The following is a 25,448-nucleotide window of genomic DNA, read 5'->3' as shown; positions in this document are numbered from 1 at the left end:
AGAGAGCTCAAAATGAGCTCAGACCATCCAAACCACCTGCTTGTTCTATTTTGCAATCACTCCACAATCAGCCCACAAGGTATTCAATGACTGCAAAAGTGGATGCCAATGGAGAAAGAGGGCAACAGAGACACAGCAAAATCATCTCCTTGATCCAGCTGTGTCCTGAGCACCCTCATTTTCCATCCACCACCACTCGAGCAGGAATGAAAGGCTCAGCTTTCAGAGATGAAAAATGTCACTGGGGTTTTTCTGGCCTCATAGATCATCAGAGACATTTTAGGAGAGTTGCTGCTCTTGGCTGAAGCACTGCCCAGATTGGAAGCACCAATCTCCCCAGAACACTCCAATCCCAGGGAGAGAAACGCTGGAGCAGCTCCTCTGCCACCAGCAAAGTGCTTCAGATTTTTCATTTTGTGACTTCAGCCAAAGCAAAACCCAAAGCAGAAGCCACTTAATGACCCAAGGCCAGACTGAGACTGAGCTTGTACATACATCCTGTGGAATTATTCCAGATTCTGCAAGACCAAAATGGAGAAGGCAATGGGGCTTCTGCAGGTTGGGATTAGCTAAGGGAATCAAATCTAACCATTTTAAGGAAAAGAATGAGGAAAAACAGAACAAAAAAATCTTAAAGCTATATATTCAAAATAGCAACTGATTTTTTTTTTTTTTGGGGGGGGGGGGTTGAATATAATTTTTTTCCTGCACTGGGAGACACTGGGCTCACCCTCCACACCAGGGATTTGCATTTGCCAGTTCATCCTTCCCTCCTCTCAGCCCTGCACCAGACACCCAGAAAGCAGCAGAGAGCAGATTTTCCTCATCAGTTGGGTTCTGCACTCTGTAGGTGAAGGCTCTGCAGTGATTTAAAGGCAAATGGAAAAGCCAGGTCTTTTCACTCAGTATAAACTTTATCTTCTGCCTCTGAGGCTGCTAAAAATTGCTTTAAAACAAATTCATACAGGAAAGCCACTACATTACATTACATTACATACACAGACCAGCAGAAAAGGGTGGGGTTGTTTATATGGGTTTGATTTTTTTTAAACTATAAATAAACCATGATTCTTTTTCTTGTTTAACTTCCCCAAACCTCTTATTGTTTATATATTTCATCAGGAGCCACCCACAAGAGGGGCAGCCTGTGAGATTCAAGATCTCCTTGCCCAGTACATGCCAGAACAAAGCATCCCTGTGTTTCAGTGTTCAAAGCAACATTAAATCTATCAGAGGTAGCAGCAGATGGGAGACCATCACAGAAGGAATACTTTTTAATTACCAAAACATATGTGCTGATGCAGTGCAGCACAGTTGTGGGGGTTTTGTGCCACTTAGAAGGAGTTTCTGTACAAAGGTGACAAATTTTTGATCACGCTTCACAGTAAAACCCTTGTTAGATTTTGTGTTTAAAGCTAAGCTCAAACTGTGGACCCTGAAGAATTCTGGGTGAACAGAAGGCTGTGTCTTGTCCACAAACCTTCAGTGCTTGACTTTAGGTACAACCAAGAGCAAAGCTGGGAAATGGGGGTAAAAAAACTTATTTGGAGGAAAAAAAGAAACCCAAACAAGGAAATAAACCTGAGGAAACCTGAGTTCTTTGCTGGTTCAGCATACTCAGCACAAGCAGGCAGATGGCATTTCACAATTCCTTTATCTCAGTGCCTACAGATAAGATATTCCTAAAACTCATAACAGCTCTAAAAAGCTGATATTGCCATGGAGTTGCATTTCTGGATACCAGCAGCAGCAGCCCTTGTGGCTGTCCTGTGAACCCCACAGGGAGGGGATCCCAGCTCTCTGAGGATCACACACAGCTCCCAAATGTCCCCAGCCCAGAGCAGGCTGTGCCCATCCCTCCCTCCCCAGAGGCAGCAGTGGGGGCAGAGTTACTCACACAGCCCTGCTGCTGCTCCTCTGCTCCAGGAGAGCTGGGGACAGCCCAAAATCCACCTCAGGCTCCACTCTGGGCAGCCTGCACCCCAAATGGAGCTGCCAGCCCTGCCCTGCTCACATCTCAGGCAGCCAGAGGGGTCCTGGTGCCTCCTCCTGCCCGTGTTTTATGGACTCCTTAGAACCCTCAGCACAAGTTTGGGATTGCACTCTGTTGATTCCACCACTGATTCACAGTCTACAGATTAAAAAAGGCTTCTCCCATTGCCAGGCTCCAACAGGGACAGCAAAGCTCCACAGAGAAGAGATGAGAGGGGGCAATAAATAGGCAGCAAATGGATCAAATCTTGGCTTCAAAGTTGCCCCAGAGAGGGGAAAATACCTGGAAATTTACTATATTTCTAAGGTAGCACATCGTATATGGTAGAAGATCCCACTAGCACAGCTAAATAATCAGCAGGGCAAGGTAGAAACACCCAGGAGAGCTGAAACCGTGCTGGGAATATCCTGAATTAATAAAAGCAGGTGGCAGACCTCCTGTGTTTGATTTTTTTGTTGTTACTTTTGCCAGTCCTACAGGGAGCAGGGAAAGAAGGAGAGATAAGGCTGCCTAGAAACGCCCAGGCAGGGGATGCAGTGCCATGGGAACAGGGAAAGGCTGGCCTGGAGCAGGAGCAGGAGAGCCCAGGCTCTGGCAGCAGCCCCAGCCCAGCTCCAGCTCCACACGGGGGATTTTTCTAGAAAGCAGGAGCAGGAGCTCCCCCTCTGCACACTTTGCCAGCAATCCCTCCCCAGCACACAGAGAGCCTGGTAGGAGCCCAGCCTGGGCTCCCTGTGCCCTGGGAAATCTGCACCAGCCTGAGCTTCCCCTGCTCACCCAGCTGCAGCACAGCTCCCCTCAGAACATCTCATTTTAACATTTTAATTGGTTCTTGGCTCCTTTTCCTGTTGGAAATGGTTGCCACCATTTCCTCACGTTGTGATACACAGACAGGAGTTTTGTGCTTTTCTCATCTTTTATTTCTTTAAATCCTTGTGTTAAGCAAGTAGCTCAGTAAAAGAATCAAAGTTGTCATCCTATGCAGTGAAATTTTTCATTTGTCTTTGTATTCCTCATCAGTCATTAATGATGCACAAATTCTTTTCCTTTCTTTATCCTTTGCCCCTCTCCATTCTTTATACTTGGTGCATGAAGTTTTGTGTTACAAGTTCTTCAAAGACATCATTACTCTTTGCATTGATATGCACTGAAATAATCTTTGTAATCTATGATCAAAGACTTGCTCTATCTGGCTGCATTCATTTCCTTTCTTTCCCTTTCCTAGTCGGCCATTTTTATTTCTATTTAGCTTTGTAACCAAAAAAAGCCATCAAATCAGAAAACCAAGGCCACATTGAGTCACACTGGTGATGTCTTTTATTTGGATTTCCTTCCCCACTGCCTTGAGTGCCTGGGCAGAGCTTCCCCCACACAACCCCTGAACTCAAATCCCTCCTCAACACTCCTGCCAGGGAAGGTGATGTTCAGATGCTGAAATTTCCTCAGCACACCCATTTCTGCACTGGTACCAGATTTCTAACCAGGGGATTTTTTCCATGGGTATTTTCCTTTGGGTGGCAATCCGAGGAAAGGCAGGTCCTAAATTAACACCTGGATTAAAATGGGGATGATCATTATTCCAGAGCTACACAAGGACTGTAGAAAATAATTCTCTGTTGGGTTTTTTAGCCAGTAAAATACTGAATTCTCTTTGCAGCACTTTAACCCATACACATTCTTGTCCAGTTTTTAATACTTCTATTCCTCTCTCATCCAATTCTGAGCTGTTTCCCTCTCTTCTTTATTTCCTGAGCCTTCTATTTCCCAACTCTGAGCCTTCCACTTCCCCCACGATTGCCTCAACGTTCATGAACCAACTCTGGATGCTGAACTTTGTCAAAGCTGCTTCCCAAACCCAGGTTCTCACTCAGGAATGTGCATCTGTGCCCAGAACCACTTTTCAGCTTTCCCAGGTGATATTGTCCAGCCATTTGGTTTCAGGGAGGAGGTTCCTGCAATACTGAGATGCCTTACATATATCAATATATCTGGTTCAAACAGGGGGTTTGGGGTCCTTTGGTTGGTTCTAGAAGCTTTTGTTGGTTGGGTGTTTGAATTGGGAACTGAAGTACAGATCTACAGGTAAACAGCACCATAAGGAATGTACCAACCTAAATAATTTGTTCATAGGTAAAGTGAAAGTATTGAATAAACAGCATTAACTTGCATTTTACAACTATTTTTTGAAGTCCATACAAAAAGGGCACATATTTAATGACTGTCAGGATGCATTATTAAATATCTCAGGGACACCAGAAAAAAAATATGTCTGAAGAATGAACAGGAACATGAATGAAAACCTGTATCCACACCCTTTCAGCTCAAAACCACAAACCACAGAACGTGTCAGCCATCTCACAACACAGGTCTTTTGAAGATTCTTCTATCAGTCACTGGCAGGTTGAACAGCTGTTAATTTTAGCAGCATTTATTCTACTTTGTTTACAGTTTTGTTGGGTTTAATGTGCTTTCACACCTTCAGCTACAGAGCAGCAGTGAACAGTAGCTACACTAATATATCTATTTATTTATATACTCTCCCTATGATGCTTACTCTGCTCTCAGGCACCTGAACCTGCCCTTGGATGCCAGTAAAATTCTATTTCATCCCCAAAACCAAGTGAAAAGCAGCCATAGCACTTATTTACACTTAAATGCAGCACTTATTTGCACATACATGGCATTATCTACACTTATATAGCACTTATATACACACTGACAGTGGAAGTCACTGAACAGAAAAAGAAGCAAAATGCTCTGATAAATTTAAACTCCTGCAGGTAGCAAGTGTGCAGATTTTATTGGTGCTCCCAGTTCTGCAGACACCTTGAAAATAGCAAGATTTTAACTCTGGCAAGATGACTTTGAAGTGCTGGCCCTGCTGCAGAGGGTCAGGAGCGTGTTGGAGACACCACAGAGATGCTGCACGCTGGACAGGAGGAAAACTGATCAATTTTGGGTTGCTGCTGTGAGTCAGCACCTTCTGCCAAAATAAGTGCCAGGATCAATATCCCTGGGTATTACCCTTGTGCTCATTCAGCTCTTTAGAAACAAAAAGAATTACAAATACATGGGGCAGAATCTTCTCTGCCTGATTCAATGCTGTGTATAATCACAATTTAATCCACCTGGGGGAGGGAAAACATGAGCAGCCTCTAGAAAGTGTAATATAAGCTTTAAAACTCTAACATGAAGTAATTTTATATCCTCAAGTGCATTAAAAAAAAAAAAAAGGTAAATAACTTGAAACCATATACTGTAGGATTAGAGCACCAAAAAGACTGATTATAAAGTGGACTAATTATAAAGGGGAGAACAACAATTTAAAATATCAGTCTTTGGAGTTAGCAGCCCAGCAGCCATATCATGCCCTTGGCCAAGCAAGTTAACTGCATGAGAGCACTCCACAGGCTTTTATGGCAGAATTAATTCCCAAAAAAAAAAGGAGAAACTCAAGCAGTTGTCACTGATGTTGAGCCAAAAAAGCTTTCTGGCTTTAGAGCTCCTCTCTGCAAGGTCAGAGGTGGCCACAGGACCTTTATTATTGCTCAGAGTTCATTTGACTTGAATCACCCATGAATGCAATCCACCAAGCTAATTAAAGACATAAAGCTTCTCTTGGATTGGATTAAGGGTTGTCATTTTTTTTTTCCTTTCCCGTAGGAGGATAATTTTTTACAGCCTGAAGTGAAGTTACATATTTCCACAAGACAATACAAAATGAAAAAGGGAAACAAAGAAATACATGCTTTACCAAAAGCCAATAAAAAGGAGACAGATTAGCTTTCAATCACGCTGAAACAGGTCAGGGAAGTAAATCTAACTTTGCAGAGCTATAAAGAAAAGATCTGTCTTTGTCTCTGTGGTTTAAATAAAAGTTTGACAAGAAAGTTAATAATATGAAAGAGAAGGGAGGATTTATAAAAATCTCTTTTGCAGAGGTAAATAATTGAAACAAGGCACAGAGCTCAGAAATTATTGTAGCTCCATTTCAGCACAAAAAAAGCCCTTCTGAATTCAGCACAGTGTGCAGAATGGCAGGGGAAGCCAATGCTCCTCCAAGCCAGCTCACTTAAGGATTAAGCAATTTTGGAAGCTTCACTGTTACAAAAATTAGCCAGAATGTTACCAAATGCAGCACCTTCTAAAAGAGGAATAAACACCAGACTGGGCCCAAAGTCTCCCTATAAATTATCCTCTCCTTGCCTGCTCTGGAGCATCCAAACTGACCAACACTTTCATAATCCACTTAAACCCCACTCCCCCCTCACAGCAGCCCAGGACAGAAGGGCTCTGACAAGGAAAATCCAAGAAATGCTCAGAGCTCAAACCTCTCCTAAAAGCCCCTGGCACACATCCTGAAGAATGAATTTTCTAAGGAAATCGCCACAGCTTCAAAAATAAAGCTGTAACTCAGATGGTTCCTTTTCTCCTGCAATTGTGGAGCAGAAAGGTTTCTCCCTGACTCTGTTACAGAAGCAATTTCCATAAAAACCTTTCCAAAGAGGTTTTCTCTCACCTTAAGCCCAAACTGCTCAACACTTCTTTGCAAGACATGAAGAAAAGAAAAAAGCTCTATCAGGAGCTCACTTAGCTCACACACTCAGGAGTTAAATGAGCTGTTCATAGAAGGAATTATCCTCCCTGGACAGCCTGGTGGAGCCTTTGAAGTTGGGAAAGCAACTCATTTCTGAGCACCAGCTGGACTTTTTTTAGCTGGCAAATTTGCTGCTAATTCAGTAGTTCAAGGCACCAGTGAGAGTTTCCCATTTCTTGATTTCCCCTTGGCACATCACAACTTTTTCCACCTTCGTGCTGAGGGTCTGGAGTTCATTGCTGCACCCACACGGGGAGAGCCAGAGGTTCTCTGGAGACTCCTGGGCTGCTTTAAAGGGATCAAATTGCCTCCTTTGATCCCAAATCTTTACCTGCATGTTATCCCTGCCATCTCTACCTCTGCACAGCCCTAACTTGCAGCAGGAGGGAGAATTGAGCCACCCCTCAGCTGGGAGGGGCTCTTAAATCTCTCCAGCTTCTGCTCTTCCAGCTTTATTCCCCCACCTTGATCAGCTGAATCTTACTTCCTCAAAGCTGCTTAGGGCAGTATCCAAGCCCCCAGAATGCTGAATTGTTGCTCAGAAATGAGTGCAGATTATTTGGTCTGTCTCCTGCCCAGCTTTGGAATGCCAACCAAAGATGAGAAGCACTCGTCGCCTTCATGTTGCCTCTTAGCCAAGATTGTAATTTCAAATATCTGATTATATTCCTCCCCTGATGAGTTCAAAGGAAACAAAAGGCAGCAGCTAAGATGCAGGATTTAATTGCAGGAGGAAAAAAGGCTCTGAAGAAGTTTCATGTGACAGAATCAGCAACAAGTGTCATCTGCTATTAAATAAGTTGTCACCTCATGGAATGTGTGCAAATGAGAAGGAGTAACTCCCACAACAAGAGAGATCTGGAACGTGATAGAAGGAATAGAAACACACACAAAAGTGAGGGAAACCCTGGGAGTTCAGAGCTGAGCAAACAGGTCAAGAAGACAGGGAAACATCAGATTGGAAAGGTCAAGAAAAAAGCTGACTGGATCCAAGTCACCAGGCAAAAATACTGAGTTTGCCATTGCTAAATCCTGCTTCAGAACTCAAATTTCATCTCAAAATGCACATTTCTTTTCAAACTAATTATTAATATTATGCTTAATTTCACCAGGGCTACTGTTACTAGGGAAGAACGCTCCAGCTAGAGGAAATAATATTTAAATAATAGCACTTGTTTACTTTAAAGTTGATAGCACACATATTCAAAACACTGTTACTGAATCAAAAGTGGGTGATGGAGGCAGTTTTAGACACTTGAGAAAGTTATTCTAGATCAGGAGAGATACAGCCTGACTGCAGAGAGCACCAGGAGTGCAATGAGACTAATCAGAGATCTGCAAATGTGACATGATGGAAGATTAAAAACCTGATGGCCTGTTTGCCCTGAAGAACAGACAGCTCATGGGGGAACCTCAAACTCTTCACACACACAGAGCAGAATATCATCTTTTTTCATACCTAGGACAGATAAGACAAGTCACTCAGTTTTTCTGACTAATTACAAGAAGAAAGATCCAGGGTAAATGTCAAGAAAACCTTTCTACCAGCAGGGATGAGGAGACAGAATAGATTAGCTGAGCATCTCTCTACCATTGGAGATCTTTCAGAACACATTGAATAAATATCTGTCAGGATTAATACACAGCTCATCCTGCCTTGGGGCTGATGGATGAGTTACATGACCTCTCCAACATCCTTCCAGGTTATTCCACTGCATTTCTCTTGTAACAGTTGCTCTCAAAATCAGGAGCTGCTCTCAAAATCAGGAGCTGGATTTGATAACTGAAAGTAATTTCCAGGATTCCTCAGGAGCACACGAGTGGTACAAGATAAATCTCATTTTCAGGGAGCACAGGGCTGTTTGTTTCCCTGCTGTTGCAATCACCACCTTTAAGCAGCTGGGAGCACACACAGAAGTTGGGGTAATCTCCATCATCCAGTTCAGAAGTCACTTCCAAAGGGTGGCAAATTAACTGCACTGCAATCGTTCTAAGGAACATTTCAGCAAAGATACATCTGTTTAAAGCACCCTTGAAAGGCAGAGACCTTTAAATCTTTAAAGCTGTCCCTTTGAAAGACTTAATTTTTGCAGAAGTGATAAAGGTTTAACTAACATCGCTTGATATCCAGCCTGGGAGATATTGGGGAAACAAATAAAGAGTTTAAACACCATTTTTGAGAATTAAAATGCAAGATCTCCTCCAAGTCATTCACTGGCAAGGCTCCCAAATCATTCTTGCTTAATATAGAATATCTCAAGTTGGAAGGGACCCATTAGGATCAATTAACTTACTTGCTAAGTAAGTTAATTCTCACCTTTAATGCAGCCAGATGGTTCCCAGGAACCAGATGACTGAAAAATGGAATCTTTGGCCTTTCTGAGATCAATTTCAGAGCTATAAGACAAAATAAGACATCTTTTAAATAAAGATGATCTCCACTTGTAGAAGTCATTTGTCAAAGAAAAATATTTAACAAAATGCTGGTGATGACTTGAAAGAATCTATTCTCTAATGATCCTGGTACAGAACTGACCATCTGAGATGGTTTAAAGGCATCAAATTGACTCCTTTGATCCCAAATTTTTACCTGCATGCTATCCCTGCCATCCCAGGGACATCTCATGTTCAGGACAACATCTCCAGCCTGAACTCCCTCAATAAATCTTTCAGACACTGGAAAGAAATGGGGTTTTAAGTTTCTTAAATCAACGGCCTCTGTGCCTGTTAGTACATTCCATTTTGTACCCCATAGAGATTATTGAGTTTGGGCTGTTGATTGGGGCTCAGATTGACTCCAGCCCTGTAAATGGTGAGTTTGGGCTGTTGATGTCTCAGATTGACTCCAGCCCTGTAAATGGTGAGTTTGGGCTGTTGGTTGGGGCTCAGATTGACTCCAGCCCTGTAAATGGTGAGTTTGGGCTGTTGATTGGGGCTCAGATTGACTCCAGCACTGTAAATGGTGAGTTTAGGTGTTGATTTGGGCTCAGATTGACTCCAGCACTGTAAATAGTGAGTTGGGGTTGTTGATTGGGGCTCAGATTGACTCCAGCCCTGTAAATGGTGAGTTTGGGCTGTTGATTTGGGCTCAGATTGACTCCAGCACTGTAAATGGTGAGTTTGGGTTGTTGATTGGGGCTCAGATTGACTCCAGCCCTGTAAGTGGAAGCAGAGCTGGGGCTCCAGAGGCACACAGGGCACGGCAGGAGATTCCTGCATCCTGTAAGACATGAGTTTACCTCAGCACTGCCTCTGCCCTTGAGCTGAAATCCATCAGAGCTGAGCTGGCTGTCAGAGCTCCTGACTGCTGAGCAGGAGAGGAAAAGCTGCCAGCATCACTCCCTGCTCAGGCCAGGACAAGGTGCTGCCCTGGACCCACGGACAGAGCTCCCTTCTCTCAGCAGCTCTCTGAACCTATTTACAGCCCCATCCCTTTTCATCACTCAGGCCATTCATCTGCAGCCCATGCAAATTAAATTAGAGCCTCAGCTTGCATCAAAGCAATCCTGGTTTGTGCTGCAGGATGTGCAGTTTGATCCTGTGGCAGCTCCAGCCTTGACTCTCTGATGCCACTGGGCCATCAGTGGTACCTGGTGTGGCTCGCCCTGTGCAGGCACCTCCTGAAGCATCACAAAATTCAATTATTGCCCTTTTTTGGTCTTGGTTGCTACTCCTTGAATCATGTGAAAGATAGAGAGAGTGGGAGATCCCCTGTGCCCTGGGAATTTTGGAGTAAACCTCTGGAAAAGGAGGTTGGGGGATGCACACAGAGCAAGAAGTGCAGGAGGGCATGGCAGAGATGGAGAGCTTCTGCTTGTTTGCCCATCACCTCTGCCAAAGAATCTTCTAGAAACCAAGGAAATCTCTGAGCATGGAGACACGTTTCCAGAGGGAAACTAACCTAGAGATTTTTACACAAGGAGACTTGGTCTGGTGGGGAAGTTCCCACTGGGACTCCACACCCTCCTCATTTCCTCTCCCCATGCCAACAGTCAGTGTTGGTGAGGAGTAACTGCCATTAAAGAATAAAAAATTAACTTGTATCTTCACAATTATTTGAAATCTTTGCAAAAACAACTTTTACTTCTCCTCCAGTAAAGTTATTACAAAACCCAGTTTCAGTGGCTGCTAAAAGGATGAGCAGAAGTGACAGTGGCAAAAATTCAAGCAAAAAGCTCAACTCTTATCTTGTTTATGAGAAAATCGTTTATGAGAAACTGCACAAAGAGAAGCATTGGTCAGCCTTGTACAATGACAGCAGTAGGTAAAAATCCTCTCCCAAATGCCAGTTTTACACCATATTTTACCCTGCATTCCTCACCAGAAGGGAATGGTCCCTAAGCTGCTTTCCAGGGCAGCTTGTGCACTAACAGCTGGCTGGGGATAAGGTGATGCTCTAAAACTCCACCTTGGGCTGCAGATTTCATCCTAGCTACAAATCCCTCTTGGAAAAGTAACAATTGTACCTCCACTACTTCACTTAGCTCACTAAACTGTATTTTTCATCCTTTCTCTTTGAGAGGAAAGAAAAAAGTCCTGAAATTCAACACATTAAACCATCCAAGTACTTAAAACACAATGCAAACTCACACATCAAGTTTTGCTCTAGTCAGGGTTTTCAGTGTAGCACAGCACTGTTTTATGCAGCTCATGGCCCAAACCAGTGCTTTTGAAGTTACTCTAGCTTATCAGTTAAATATGCATTGATTTCTTTTATTATTTATTCTTTAAAAGGATGTATTATTAATTAGGCAACAGAACAGAGCAGCTTCCCTGGAATTATTCCAGTCTGTGACTGGAAAACATATGCAAGGTGCCATCCAGAATAAAAACCCCCTGGTAGCTCAAGGGAGGATTTCACACAGCAAGCTCAACATCCAGCCTTTCAAAAATAATGGATTGGGGCACAACTTCTGCTCTTTCCAATTCATGGGAATGATTCTGGGCAGGGAACTCTCTACAAGTTAAAAGTAGCACAGGGACTGCTCGTGGGGGTGCCCAAACCAACTCAATCCCCATCTGCTCACGTCCAAAACTCAGATTTCCCTTGATGGGCTCATGGCCTGCAGTGGAGGTGCCGAGTCCCACCTGACATCAGCACACAGCAGGGGAATGATGCTGCTGGAAACACCAAGGCTGTGGTCCAAGCCCCTTCAAAGACCAAATGTGTTCACAAAGTCTCAGGATGAGACTGGTCAAATCATCCCTTAGGCTTCTCTTTAGAGAGCTGAGCTCTTAAAACCCATCTGTTGTTATTTCAAGGAATTAAGGATTTCTATCCCCCACATCAGAGTCCTGTGGTGCAGAGCAGGGAGTGCACAACCTCAGATTTGTGTTTCCAGCTGACTGACCCCCAGAACACCCAGATGTGTTCCACAGCCTCACCTGGATGTCACATCTCCCTGACAGGTGTTGGAAGTAATTCAGCAAAGTTGCATTAAGGCAACTTTAAAGCAAGAGGCCTCCAGGCTAAATAAAAAATAAAAAAGTCCATGGGGAATCCTAGAGAGGCTGACAGGGCTCTTCTGTTGGGCTGGTCACTTCACCTTGCTTCCCTTTTTCCCTTCCAGAGGGACTCAGGCACGAGGCTGAGTGTTGAACTGTCAGTTCAGATTTTCAGCCTTTGGAGATGAATTCCCCCCCTGGCTCGAGCCAGGAGCACTCAGCTCCTGCAATTGTGTGTGTGCAGTTCATCACAGGCAGCTACACTGAACCTGATTGTTAAAAAGCTGAGTAAATATAACTACACCCTCGTTATCTTGTTTAAAGGTAGGAAGATTAATTTGAATTCTAACTGGAAATACTGATTCAATGAATAAGCCTGAAATGTAGCAGTTTTCAATTACACTAAGAAATTGGTCTTTTGAATTTTCAAATTATGCAAGGCAAAGCAAGTTCACTTTCATCTATATGTGGGGATATATTTGCTGTCTTCACAGTGCTGCATGTCAGTGGGTAAGAGCTAAAAGGGAGTGAAAAATCCTAACGTTGGCTGTTGGTGCCCTCCAGGGGTCTGGCTGGGTATAAATTTCAGCCAAAACATAATTTCTGAGCATTCCACACGTACAATAAATATTGCATGCTATTACTCTGCTTTAAAAGGGGTGAGGGCCGTTTTTCATGGTACCCTCAGCAGACAGGTGCTCTCCACAGTCCCACAGACATTAAATAAACAGGAGCAAGAGAAGGATGCATTTATATTTGACTACTTCCAGCTTCCCTGCCTGGATTCCTAAGGAAAAAAAGGTTTATATCCAATAACAAACCTGTAGGACAAATAGAGGTGGGGAAAACTCAATCTTGTAACTTCAAGCCACGATGTGAGTTCTATTTAAGTCCATTTTTGTTGCAGGCTTGCTACAGCTTCACAAAGAGCTGACAGGCAGTGGTTTTACAGCCTCTGGAACAGGACAGAAAGCATTCCTCTGCCTCACAGACTGCAGGTGGGTTCCTTACACCATTAATTCTCATTTTCCCTTGCCATGCCATAACAGCTGCCACAGCCAGACAACAGAGAGGCAAAGGAAAGCAAACTAACCAACAAAAATAAACTACCAGTGTCCAAAAGCAGTCACACAACCCCAGAAGATGATCTGTGTATAACACACCTCCAGCACAGAGCTGCCTGGTGCTGGTTTTACTGGAATGAATGACACAGGGCTCAACAGCTGCAGAGAGGTGGCTGAGAGGAGGTGCCTTTACCCAGGGCACAGCTGAATTGGAATTTCTGCCCATAAACACCCCCACACCTTTGGAAAGCACCATGGCAAAACAAGGCTGGTGTTATTGTCCAGCCTCACCTGCAAGAGCAGCAAAAACTTTTTTACTTCTTCTGCCAAATTAAAACTCAAAGTTTTTGGTGAACTAGAAGTGCCCTCTAAATCCACATCTCCCTCCTTCACCTCACAGCATCAATCATCAAGAAAAGTCACAGCTGTGGAAAGCTTCTCTCTCACTGAGGTAGGAGTGGCACTACTCTGTTTTAGGGGTTCAATTTTCAGCACCTGCCCACAGTTTTCAGCCCACTGTGCATCAATACTGAAATTAATATTTAAATTTCCTGCCAGGCCTAAGTAGGCAGGGCTGCACTGGAGGCCCAGCAAAGCTCAGCTCTTGGCTTTGTCCTCCACAAAGGAGCAGCAAAGGGCTCCAGCAAAGTCCAGCCCAGGTGCTGCTGACCCAATGCACCTGTGGGGTATCTGGTGAGAATTCCATCTGAATTCTGATGAGGGAATGCTGAAGCTGCTGAGGGATGTTCTACCAAGCACAAGGGGCACAAGTCTGGCTGAAAGAGTTACCACCTCCCTCTCCCTGGTCACACCAAGAAATGAGACTTTAAAGATGAGGAAAATCCAAAAGTACACAAGACTTTGACATAATTAATATCAGATAATTGTTCTGAGTGTTCTTCCATCTGCCAGTTACAGGTAGAAATTGGGTCTGGGGAGCTACTGCAGATCACCTCTCTGCAATTACAATTTGTGATGAGCTACCCAGCTCCAGCAGCTCTGCCCAAGCTCCAGCACAATCCTAAATGGAAAACCAGGATCAGCAGTGACACAACATCAATCCCAGTGCTTCAGGTGCCCACAAACCAGAACAGCACTCCTGGCTTGCTGCTGGGTGTGACCACACAGCTCAAGGCTGAAAAATCGCTGAAAAATCAGAATGGCAGGCAATTAGCAACACATGCTGGCTCCCATCACTTGGTTTTGTTCTCCTTGAACCCCTCCCCAGCCGGGCTCTCTGTCACTGTTTGCAGGGGTTATCTGGGGACAGTTCAGACCCAAACAGGAGCCTGGCTGCCAGCAGTGCCACGGTGCAGCCTGGAGCTCCCACTGAGCCAGGTCCCAAAATCTGACACTGAAAAGCCAGAAAACTGAAGGAGGAGCCTAAAACCTGAAGGAGGAGCCAGGAACCTGAGGGAGCAGCAGCTCATCCTCAGCAGGAGCACTGCTCCATCCTGGCAGCTCCCTGTCAGACACCAGGCTCTCATTAGAGAGGAGCATCCGTTAATTAAGCAGCCAATTAACCAAAGCATTGGGGTTCTGGCCCATGGGGACCCTTGGGCTGCACAAACTTTTCCCTGAGAATGCAACAGAAAGGAAAACCAGCCCTGAGCAATCCTGCCTCATCCAAGCCCTTTTCACACGTATTTAGTCAATGTAGGGGTTCTGGAACAAGAGTTTCTATCATATTTCAGGTTTTCTGAATGTGATAGAAATATTCTATTCTGGATATAATATTGCTATCATATTCATAAGACATAGACATAAAATTATTCTGAATAGACTATTTCTAGCATATTCATAAGATATGAAATTATTCTGAATAGAATCATTCTATCATATTCAGAAAACATGGAATATGATAGAAACTGTTGTTTCTATCTATTCTGAATAGAACATTTCTATCCTATTCAGAAAACATGGAATATGATAGAAACTGTTGTTTCTTTGCAGGAGTAGGAAGGGAAAGGGGGTGTGTTTATTTTGATCACCTGCAGAGCTGTGCAGGGGCAGCTCAGCCAGCCCTGGCCACTGCTGAGAATTGCAGCCTCTCCCCAGCACCTGCAGGTGGCATGGCCTTCCTGCACATCTCTAACCCATGCTCCATAATCACATTCCAGGAGGGAGAAAAAAACAAAAAAAATGAAACCAAAAAAACCCCACACTTTCTAGATGAAGAGAGGTTTCAAAGATCATAGACTGATTTATGATTTATTTTGTTCAAAGCCATCAATTTAAACAATTGCTTTATTTTCCTGAGGCTGTGCTGGATTAGATTTAGAAAACATTGACAAGGAAAGATTAATGCTGGAGAACATAAAATGAGTTACAGGAGACTGACAATGAAATACACAACCAGCACTGTGCTCAGAACAGCAGAATATGAAGACTCATGAAAAGTACAACTCATATTGATCACAAAGGCAGCAAACATCTAAAAACAGCAAAGCAGGGCCCATCCTGGGAATTAAAGTCCAGCCAGCAATTTTAGCTTGATAGCCTTTCACTGGCAAGTTTTTGCAGTGAATAATCTTTTAACTCCTAACAGGGTATTTCACCCCCTCTGCCAGGCTGCCACAATATGCAGGTACAGTCACTTTTGTCACCCCTCCAGGTGGAACAAACTGAAAATTAGTATTTCAGGGACTTAAAATGAGTTTGTTCAGCTTGAAACACCCTTTAAAATAATAGAAAAAAATCATAATTTCTATTATGGCCCTGTGCAGGCACCTGTCACTTGAAAAAGTCCAGCCCAGCATGCAGGGTCTGTTGTCCCATGCCCATGTGCTGGCATTACTGATTTTTCCACAGCTGCTTTTGCCTTTTTACACACACACTCAGCTGACCCCCATTCCCTGCCTCTAGCCTGTGTGTACACACATAAAAACAGGACAAACAGCAAGGACAACTTTTCTCTAAGCCTTGAAAGGCTACAGCTCAGCCATGAAGGATTTCCTTCTCCAGCAGCTTTTTCAAGGCAACCCCTGCAACATCCATGTCCAGTGGCAAAATCTTTTTGTCCAAATTTACCCAGGCTTGCTCAAGGGAATTAACAGAGAATCTGTTTTCTACTGCGCTTCTGTGGAGGCAGAGATGCTCCATAAGTTTCCCCACAAATATTTCACACTCCACAGTGCTCACAGCAATCCCTTTCCCAGCCCTGCTGTCACTATCCAGCACAAAAATCTCACTGTCTTCATATTCAAGCTATCAGGACATTGATTCCAGTAGGAAAAAATGCATCAATAATAGTTAGACTTGGTTCAGCTGCCAAACTGCCACGAAATGGGAAAGAAATTTTGGGGCCCAACCACTAAAATTGATGGTTTTGCAGCAAGCCTGCAGTACCTCAGCCAGAGAATCAAGTGATTCATGGCATGACAGCATTTCAGTAATCACAACTCTTTTGAAAATAAAACTCTAGTTAATCAGGGTGGTCTTGTTTTCCTTAAATACATTAAAAAGTCATTACCTCAAGTGCCATTACATCAATACAGCACTTTTTAAAGGGACAGCATCACACAAGGCTGAAGGCTTTTCAGATGCTGCTGTTCCAGCCTTCTGTCATCTCCACAATGGCCCAATTCTTTCAGTCAACAGCTAGAAACATTAAACTTCTATTTTCTGTGCTCAGAGCTCCTTGCTGCCCTTTACTGGCACAGCCTCTTGTTGAGCTTGGGAAGGAAATCAGACCTCTCATACATATCAGCACTTTTTCTCCCCTGGGTCTAAGTTTAAAGCAGACAACATGTTTCAGAAATATTAATTTACATGAGATATTTTAAGTGCAGCATAGGAGTTTTCCCAGAGTTTGCCTTCTCATGCTTCAAGCTTCATTAATCAACTCAGCCCTGCCAAAATACATTGTAGGAAGATGTCTGCAGCCTCTGGTCTGAGGTATAATCATAGCTCAGGGTGGAATAGTTACAAGCCAATGTCTCCACTTTAACCAGGACACAAGAACCCAAACCTCCTGGCAGCTGCACAGTGCTGCTGTTAACTCCTCCACACTGGCAGGATTGTCAGGCTCAAAAGGGAGCAAAGCAAGAGAAGAGCAGCACAGAAAGTGGGGAGAGTCAGAGTCAGCAGCTTGAAATGCAAGGAAAAGGGCAGACCTAGAGAAGAGTGGGAGAACTCTGCAACAAAAACCAAACCATTGCTTGCACAGGAGCTACCAGAGAGGCAGCCTAGCTCGTGAAGGAAGGGGAAAGCTCCTCTCCACCTTTAAAAGCTTTCTCTAACTTCTTACCACGTTTCAGGTGCTGCTTTTGAGGGAGCTCAGCCAAAGAGCAAACTGTGCTGAGCACATCCCTCCCCCTGCCCTGGCAGGAAAGGGCTCCCACCCTGAGGAGCTGCGTGACAAATATGCTGCCATGGGGAGGGAATAAAAGAATAACAACAACAAAAGCCTGGAAAGCCCTGAAGATCAGCAATATTCCAGCCAGAATGAGAGCTGCCACTGCTCTGTTCTCACAGAGAGCTGGAAAACCAGCCAGGAACCCTCTCCAAACCTCTCCCAGTTTCTCCAGAGCCCTGAGTCCCACAGTGTGTCCTGGCTTGACTGTATGATGCTTTTATCCCCAATCATCTTGTTCTGTTTATGCTGAATAATAAGTTTTGCACCTTTAAGACTGCAGAGAGTGAAGGGGGTAGGATGAAGTGTGCAGTTTGTTTTCAGACACTGCACTCGCTCCTCCACATTCCTGCTCCTGCACTGTGTTGTCTGCGGACGGACAGACAGGGGGACAGAGCTCTCCTTTGCTTTTAGTTAGTTTAGCTAGCTGAGGCAAAGTTCCCTGGACTGGGTTTTTGGTTTTTTTCCCTTTTCTTTGCCCTGTTCAAACCTGCTCTGGGCTGAACACCCAGGGGAGCACCGGCAGCTCCACCTGTGGCCCACCAGGCCGGGCCGGGCCTGCGACATTTCCAGCACCAAGAGCCTGAGTGAGCAGAGCTGCAACCCAGGGAGAGACTTTCTCAGTTTGTCATCTCTTTGGGAGCAGCAAGAGGTTTTATTGATTAATATTGTTTCTGGTTTATTGTTTAATAAACAGGGGGTTTTTCCCACTTTTTCGAAGGAGGTATTTTTCTCCCGGGCCGGTTGCAGGGAGGAGCCGATTGAATCTGCTTTCCTAGAGGAGCCCTTTTGGGGCTTCTCTCCAAAATTTGCCCTGAACCAGGACACAGTGACACTCACAAACCCACCTGCTCTCATGGGGATGCCACCCACACCAGACACTGCCCTTCCTGCAGCCCAGCTCCTCCTCTGCTGGCCTGGGAGCACCTGGGCTCACATCACCTGGAAAGCTCAGTCCCAGGCTTAAAACAGACACAGCTGTCTCCTCCTGAGCTGGACACAGCTAACAAGAACAATTCTGGTGCTGTTCCATGTGGAAAAGGTTCCTTCTCATTTGCCTTCCGTGCTCACATAGATGTTGTCCCCAGAAATGGCATCACAGGCTTTTGCTGTGTAGGTCTCCCTTTGTTTCTGCTGCAGCAGCAGGATCCCAGCTCCACACTCAATTCTTAAGTAACAGAATAACTTATGTGGTCATGCAAAAGCACAGAAAAGTCTAAAAGTATCTGAAGTAAATCTACCCTTCTCCTGGACCAGCCCTTTCCACTTCCATTCCCATCCACCTGCATAAGATGAGGTACTGCTAGGAAGCTGACCAGCATATTTTTACAGAAATTAGATTTTAAAATGCTTTCTGATTTTATTTAGTGTTCAAATTCTCCAGTTCAGCTCAGCACAGAGAGGAAATTATTCCTGCTTTCCCCAGAGAAAAATGGTAGCTTATATTGCACAGAAAAGGTATTTCCCCCTCAAAAAATGCCTTGGCTTAAGACCAACAACAGCAGATCTCAGGTCTGTACCAATAAGAGATTCTCAGCACTAAACTCAGGAATTTCCCCCTTTAAAAACCTCTGAACAGGAAAGAGTTCCTATTAGTATTACTCCTAGAACTGAGAGACCTTCAGGTACCAAATCCTGGAATGATTCAGTCACTCTGTGCTGAAAGAGCAATTTCATACTTCTTGTGGCATTTAAACACTGATCACTAAGCTTCTCTCTCACTCCCAGATGCACAAAAATCTACTCTATGCAACCAGAATCAAAGCTGGGTTTCCAGAAGAAGAATTAGCACTTATAGCACTTTGAGGGCTTTTTTCTCTTAAAACAAAGACAGAGCTGATGTCACACCACATCTTGTACTCACCCAGCCAGGAGGACAAGAACAACACCAGCATCCAGGGGAAAAGGAAGTTCTACAGAAATAAATATTAGACTTTCAGAGCACTATCCAGCAGGACACAGAAACCTCTGAGCAGCTCAGCCCAGAGGAGCCCCAGGTCCTGCCCAGCCAGTTTTTCATTATTCCCTGCAGCTGTGGAGTTCCTCATCATCCCCCTGTGCCCACCTGGGCCCCATCTCACCCTGGCTTTTCTGGCTTTTTCAGCCTCCAGGGAGAGTCCTTTGTTCACAGCCGTTGATCCCAGATGTCCCATTGTCACAATCCATCCTTACAAATGGGGTTTGTGATGGTTTGTGGATTTCATCTCAGGGTGCAAAAAACCAGCACGGCACAGGGGATTTGCAGTGATCATCAAAACAAATGCACCTTTATTGAATGACCACAGCAAAATACAATAGAGAGATTGTGGGAACCCAGAACATCCCTCTGGCTGTCCAGGATGGCCAGGACCCCTGCCAGGGAGCTCAGAAGCCCAAAACTCTGTGGTGGTGACTATAACCCATGGAGCAAATTACCAACCTTATATGAAGATCAGCAAGCCACAACAGTTTAGGTAGAATAATAGTGAAGTTATCACGGGGTGGAAAAGTAGATTTTAGGGTTTCTGGAATGGGGGTTCAGGAGGCAAGATGGAGGGAACTGGGCATGTCCAGCCTTTCTACTTCTTCTTCTTGGCCTCCATCTTCTGCTGTGATGCTGGCACTTACAGATTGGTTTAGAGTAGAAGCTCACTGTCTAACATAGGTGCTAGGTATTGGGAAGTAATTGTAAATATTGTACATGTAGTTTTTAGTATAAAAAGATAACACTGCCCCAGGGGCAGGCAGAGTGCCTGGAACTGTCCTGCTGGATGGACCTCGTCAGGGTGAAAATTTTTTATAGATAAGATACAATAAACAACCTTGACACTGAAAAATGAAGAGCCCTGACTCCTTCTTCCAGCACCAGGCTGGAAAAAGAGACTTTCTAACTTTGTTTGGGGTCACTCTGACCAGCTAGAGACCCCGACAAGAGATCAAGGGAGAGAAAAATATAGACAAAGAGAGAGAAAAGAGAGAGAGAGAGAGAGAGGGGGATATAGCTACCAAACGAAGTCCTTTGGTCCAGTCCAGTCGAGGATCTGCCTGTTATGTTGGGGAGATCTCAGAGGCACAGTTCATCTGGACCCCAATTATACTCTTTTTCAGTGGGAGAAGAGGGAATGGATTTTCTTTGGGGAAAGAATGGTGTTTGGAAAGGGTACACACAGTCCATGTTCAGCAGTGAGGGTGAGCCATTGTTTTTGTGTTCCACTGCCTGCACCTGCAACATCCATCTCACTTTGGTCAGCTTGCCTCCCCCACACACCTCCCCCAGGCTGGGGGTCTCAGTGCCAGTCCTTGGAAGGAGCAGAGGGGCCTTCTCACATGGGGGTTTCATGTCTCAGTCTTTGATGGAGAGGCTTCCTACATCTCAGTCTGTCTGTCACAGTGGTTGCAAATGAGTGAGAGGAGTCTTCTGCAGGGGACCACCCAGAACTCAGGAGAAGTCCAGCCAGGCCGAGAGGTGGGACAGCTTCCAGGGCTGTTGTTGCAAAAAGGGCACGGTGCCCCTTCTTCTTCTCATTGGGCTCAGTGTAGGATACAGCAAACACCTGTGAAAACAGCAGCTTAGCAATGCTCTCAGGTCTCAAGGCCTTGTTGGCATGTGACTGTCTCCTTCAGAGCCAGAGATTCTAGACAGGGGGGTCTTCTCTTCAGTGGTCCCCAAATGACAATCGTGAGGTAGATGAGGGATATTTCAGACAGACTCTCACACCCGTGCTCTCAGCAGCAGCAGCAGGGATGCTGCCCAGGCCAAGAACGTGGCCCAAGGCACTGTGAACCATGAGAGCAGCAGGGATGTGGCCCAAGGCACTGTGAACCATGAGAGTGGCAGGGATGTGGCCCAAGGCACTGTGAACCATGAGAGCAGCAGGGCTCTGTGAACCATGAGAGCAGCAGGGATGTGGCCCAAGGCAGAATGAACCATGAGAGGAGCAGGGATGTGGCCCAAGGCAGAATGAACCATGAGAGCAGCAGGGATGTGGCCAAGGCACTGTGAACCAGGAGCAGCAGGGATGTGGCCCAAGGCACTGTGAACCATGAGAGCAGCAGGGATGTGGCCAAGGCAGAATGAACCATGAGAGCAGCAGGGATGTGGCCCAAGGCTCTGTGAACCATGAGAGCAGCAGGGATGTGGCCCAAGGCACTGTGAACCATGAGAGCAGCAGGGAACATGGTCCAAGGCAGAATGAACCATGAGAGCAGCAGGGATGTGGCCAAGGCTCTGTGAACCATGAGAGCAGCAGGGCACAGCCATGGCAGGCAGCGAGCTGGCTCCTGCAGCCAGCAGGGATCCAATCAAGGGACATTCCATGAAATTACAGGGCTTCTCTCCCCTCTCCACTCAGGCACAGAGGGTAACCAGCTTCCTGGGAAATCAGCAGGATGATATGGCTTGTAGTCCCCAGATTGCTGCAAATTTATCCGTGCCAACATCATCCTGAGAGCATCACAGGATGTGGCAGAAAATCATGGATGGATCAGGCTGGAAGTGTGAAAATGATGGATAATGAGGCGGGCTAAAGTTCCTGTCTTTCAAAGAGATTGAAAGCAGGCAAGGATGAGCTCTGTAACATAACCACCCAGCTGAAAATGAGGATGCAGATATGCCTATATACACAGACACTTTTTCACCAGTAAGATCTGCTGAGCTCTGCCTGAAGCCAAGAATTATCCTAAGGTGACTCCAACAGGATGTGTGGCCAACATGCTGCAGCAGCACAACTCCTGAGGCCATGGCACAGACCGGAAAGTCCTCCAGAGAAATTTTCACCTGTGAAATGCAATTCCTGATGCCCTTTATGCTGGAGAAATCATGTTCTGCTGGCTCTGATCGACTGGCAGGCAGGAGCTGAATTAAAAGAAAAAGAAGCAGGATAAATCCATGTTATCAAAAAAGCTCACTGCACCCCAGTCCCAGGACTTTTCTCAAATATTCCAGAATCTCTTGGTATTACTGGCATAATTTTGTGTAGCAATTAAAAAGCTTTAGGACAAGGTAAGAGCTGCCAGCAGTTGAGGGGCCAAGCTTTAAAGCACCAGTTTTAGGTGGAAGTGATACATGAATTACAAGCCACAAGGAAATCTTTTCATCATAATACTGACCAAGAGGCTCCCTTCATGTACTTCATGCTGCTACAGAGTCAGCTGTTTCACAGTTAAATATTTCCCATTATTTCATCAATCCCAGTTTTTATGCTTTTACAATATGCTTTTAAAAAACTGAATTACCCCCAAGCCAGCAGGATAAGAGAAATGTTCCTGAAAATGTAAAATAAAAGGAGAAAATCCATTACTTGAAATCCCATTCCTTATTTAACTAAAATATTTTTAATTGATTCTCATACTTACCATGATATTAGATGTCCTGCAATTTATACACAGCTTTAAATTTAAAAAAAAAAAAAAAAACAAGCATAGGCTGTATTTGTGCTACCAGACAATATTTGGTGCAAATAATTGAAAACTTGGCCACCTCTAAGACAATGAGAGATCTGGGCATAGCCTCACTGGTGTCCTCAGTAGATTTATTCCAGACTTTCAGGTGCACATGGCAGGAGGTTTCACAGATGCAGCTGGGAGTGTAGTGGCACTTTACTCCATGTCCTTGTAGATCAAGCACATAAATGCAGATTTAAAGAACTAATTCATAAAATTTCAGAGGGGTTATCATAATTCAAATATTATTTTTTTTGGTTGACTTTGGAGGGAGTGGATATATGAGAGGAAGGCTGAACATTTCTGGCTTTTTTTCCCTTTTCCTAAAAAGAAAAGAAAACTTTTTGTAAAAGATAAATAATCAGTTAAAACTTTCTTTAATGGAAAAAAAAAAAAAAACCACAACCTTTTTCTTCAAAAGACATGCCAATAGAGAAATTTTGTTCAAGCTGTATTTTTGATTCCACTGCACAGCTTTGGGTTTTGCTGTATCCTGCCTGCCTCAGTTATTTGCTAATGTAAGCAGAGCAAATTATCTGCTATCATCGAGCTGCAGCTATTAGGCTGCAGTTAATAATTTACTGCTCAACTCGTCTCCATTCTGAGCATGCAAATCATTAATTGATTACAGGTTTGCTGTAGTCATCTGAGCAAATGAGTGCTCCTGCCATTCACTGCTGCCTCCTTCCCCACCTGGGTGTCTGTCAGCCCTGCTGGGGGATGCCAAGCTCACATTTCAGTGCTGTGCTCTCTGGGGAGGGATGGAGCCCCAAGGGCAGCAGAGCAGCCCCACCAGGGCCCTGGGGCTGCCCAGAGGGGAGATGCTGATTTTTGGGATGTGTGATCATCCCTGGGCTGGGGCACTTTGGGGAGATGCTGTGGAAAAGGTGCAGCACAGCCTGAAGCTGCTGTGCAGGACCAAGGGGAATGTCAGAAATGAGAATGAATCCCAGCCCAGGGAGGAGCTGGAGCTGCTCAGAGAGCCCAGAGCAGGCTCCAGGATGATGCCAGGGATGGAGCAGCTCTGCTGGGAGGAAAGGCTGGCACAGCTGGGGTTGTTCACCTGCACAGGAGAAGCTTTGGGTGAGCTCAGGGTGGCCTGAAGGAGCTGCAGGAAAGATGGAGAGAGACAATTGACAGGGGATGGAGTGATGGGATACAGGGAATGGCTTCAAACTGCCACAAAGCAAGTTTAGAATAAATATTAGGAAGAAATTCCTCCCTGTGAGGATGCCCAGAGCAACTATGAGTGCCCCTGGATCCCTGGAAATGTCCAAGGCCAGGTTGGACATTGGGGCTGGAGCAGCCTGGGACAGTGGGAGGTGTCCCTGCCATGGCAGGGGGTTTGGAATTGGTGATCTTTAAAAGGTCATATAAAATAAATCTGTTTGTATAAAAAACCAACCAAACAAAAAACCAAACCAAAACAAGAGCTTTATTGCTGGTGGAGGAAAAACCAGGAAAAAGAAAATATTGATAAAACACAATGCCACCCTGAAGACTTGGAAGGAAATGGAGAAGCAGTAGATGCCTCCTCTGGCAAGGTCCAGATGAGGTTTTAAGAGTCAAATCTACAGCAGCTTCACCCCTATTTCCACCAGGCTCTGAGAATGTGTTCCTAATAATTTCCTGCTATCTGCTAAAATAACAGCTGCTTAGGTCAGGGTAAAAAGCCAGATTATCTGCTGTGTTTATTCTGTAGAAGCTCTGGTTTTAATCTTGTTAGAAATCATGTGATGGTTTTACCTTTAGCTTTAAAAAGATCTGCTTCCAGGCGCCTGCCTTGGAGTGAGTGTGCCAGAGGAGGTGAGGCAGGAAAAGCCTGGCTCATTTCAGAGCTGGGCTGGCAGGACAGCACCAACACATCCCAGCCAACAGCATTTGCATTCTGTTCTCAAATCATAAATCAGCCACCTAAAAAGGATGACCAGAAAACAGAAGACTTTTTTATTTATTTGCTTGTTTGTTTTGAAATAATGAACCTGGTTATTTTTCTGTCTTGTTATGTTTTTTCAAGACATCTTCAGTGTTTTCCCTTCCACTCTGAAGTTTACAAAAACAAATTTTTCCCTTACTGAGCCTCATGTAATATCTTCCTCTGAGAAACAGAGACTTTAGGAATACTGTGGCAAGGCTCAGACATCCAAAAGTTATTCGAATTATTAATTCCCCCTGGATTCAAAGTGTGTGAAGGCCTAAATATGTTTGAGAGCTGGGGGCCAAATATGTGATTCACTAAAAACATGCACCCATTTTCAAAACTGTCAGTGAGCTGCTCTTCTTCCCAGCTCTCCTTGGTACTTGCTGCAGCTCCCAAACCTCAATTTAAAGTAGTAATGTATCATCTTTTCTTTTTTCTTTTTTTTTTTTTTTCAGAATGCTCTTTACCTCTGCCAAGAAGAAAAGAGGTTGTTCTTTATGCTGGTTTTTATCCCACCTCCCTGATTTTAGGAAGGATAAGAGATGGGGAGAAAGAAAAGCTCACATCTGTGCAGAGGCACATCTGTAGCCAGCCCTCCTGTACTCAATGCTCTGATTTGGCTGTGGGGAAGAAGCAGGTCTTGATTGCACAGA

At 44.7% G+C, this 25,448-nt stretch overlaps 1 protein-coding gene across 1 annotated transcript in view; it reads right to left on the bottom strand.

Moving 5' to 3' along the window:
* LOC143695006 (uncharacterized) overlaps positions 1–25,448 on the bottom strand; it is a 165,016-nt gene that overhangs the window by 99,329 nt on the left and 40,239 nt on the right. The window contains exon 2 of the mRNA XM_077184600.1: positions 22,210–22,287. The gene's annotated coding sequence lies outside the window, so the exon portion shown is untranslated. The remainder of the gene's footprint in view (positions 1–22,209; positions 22,288–25,448) is intronic.

The sequence above is a fragment of the Agelaius phoeniceus genome, chromosome 11 (assembly GCF_051311805.1).
Source record: "Agelaius phoeniceus isolate bAgePho1 chromosome 11, bAgePho1.hap1, whole genome shotgun sequence".
NCBI classification, from domain to species: Eukaryota; Metazoa; Chordata; class Aves; order Passeriformes; family Icteridae; genus Agelaius; species Agelaius phoeniceus.
This window is presented reverse-complemented; position numbering and strand designations above follow the sequence as displayed.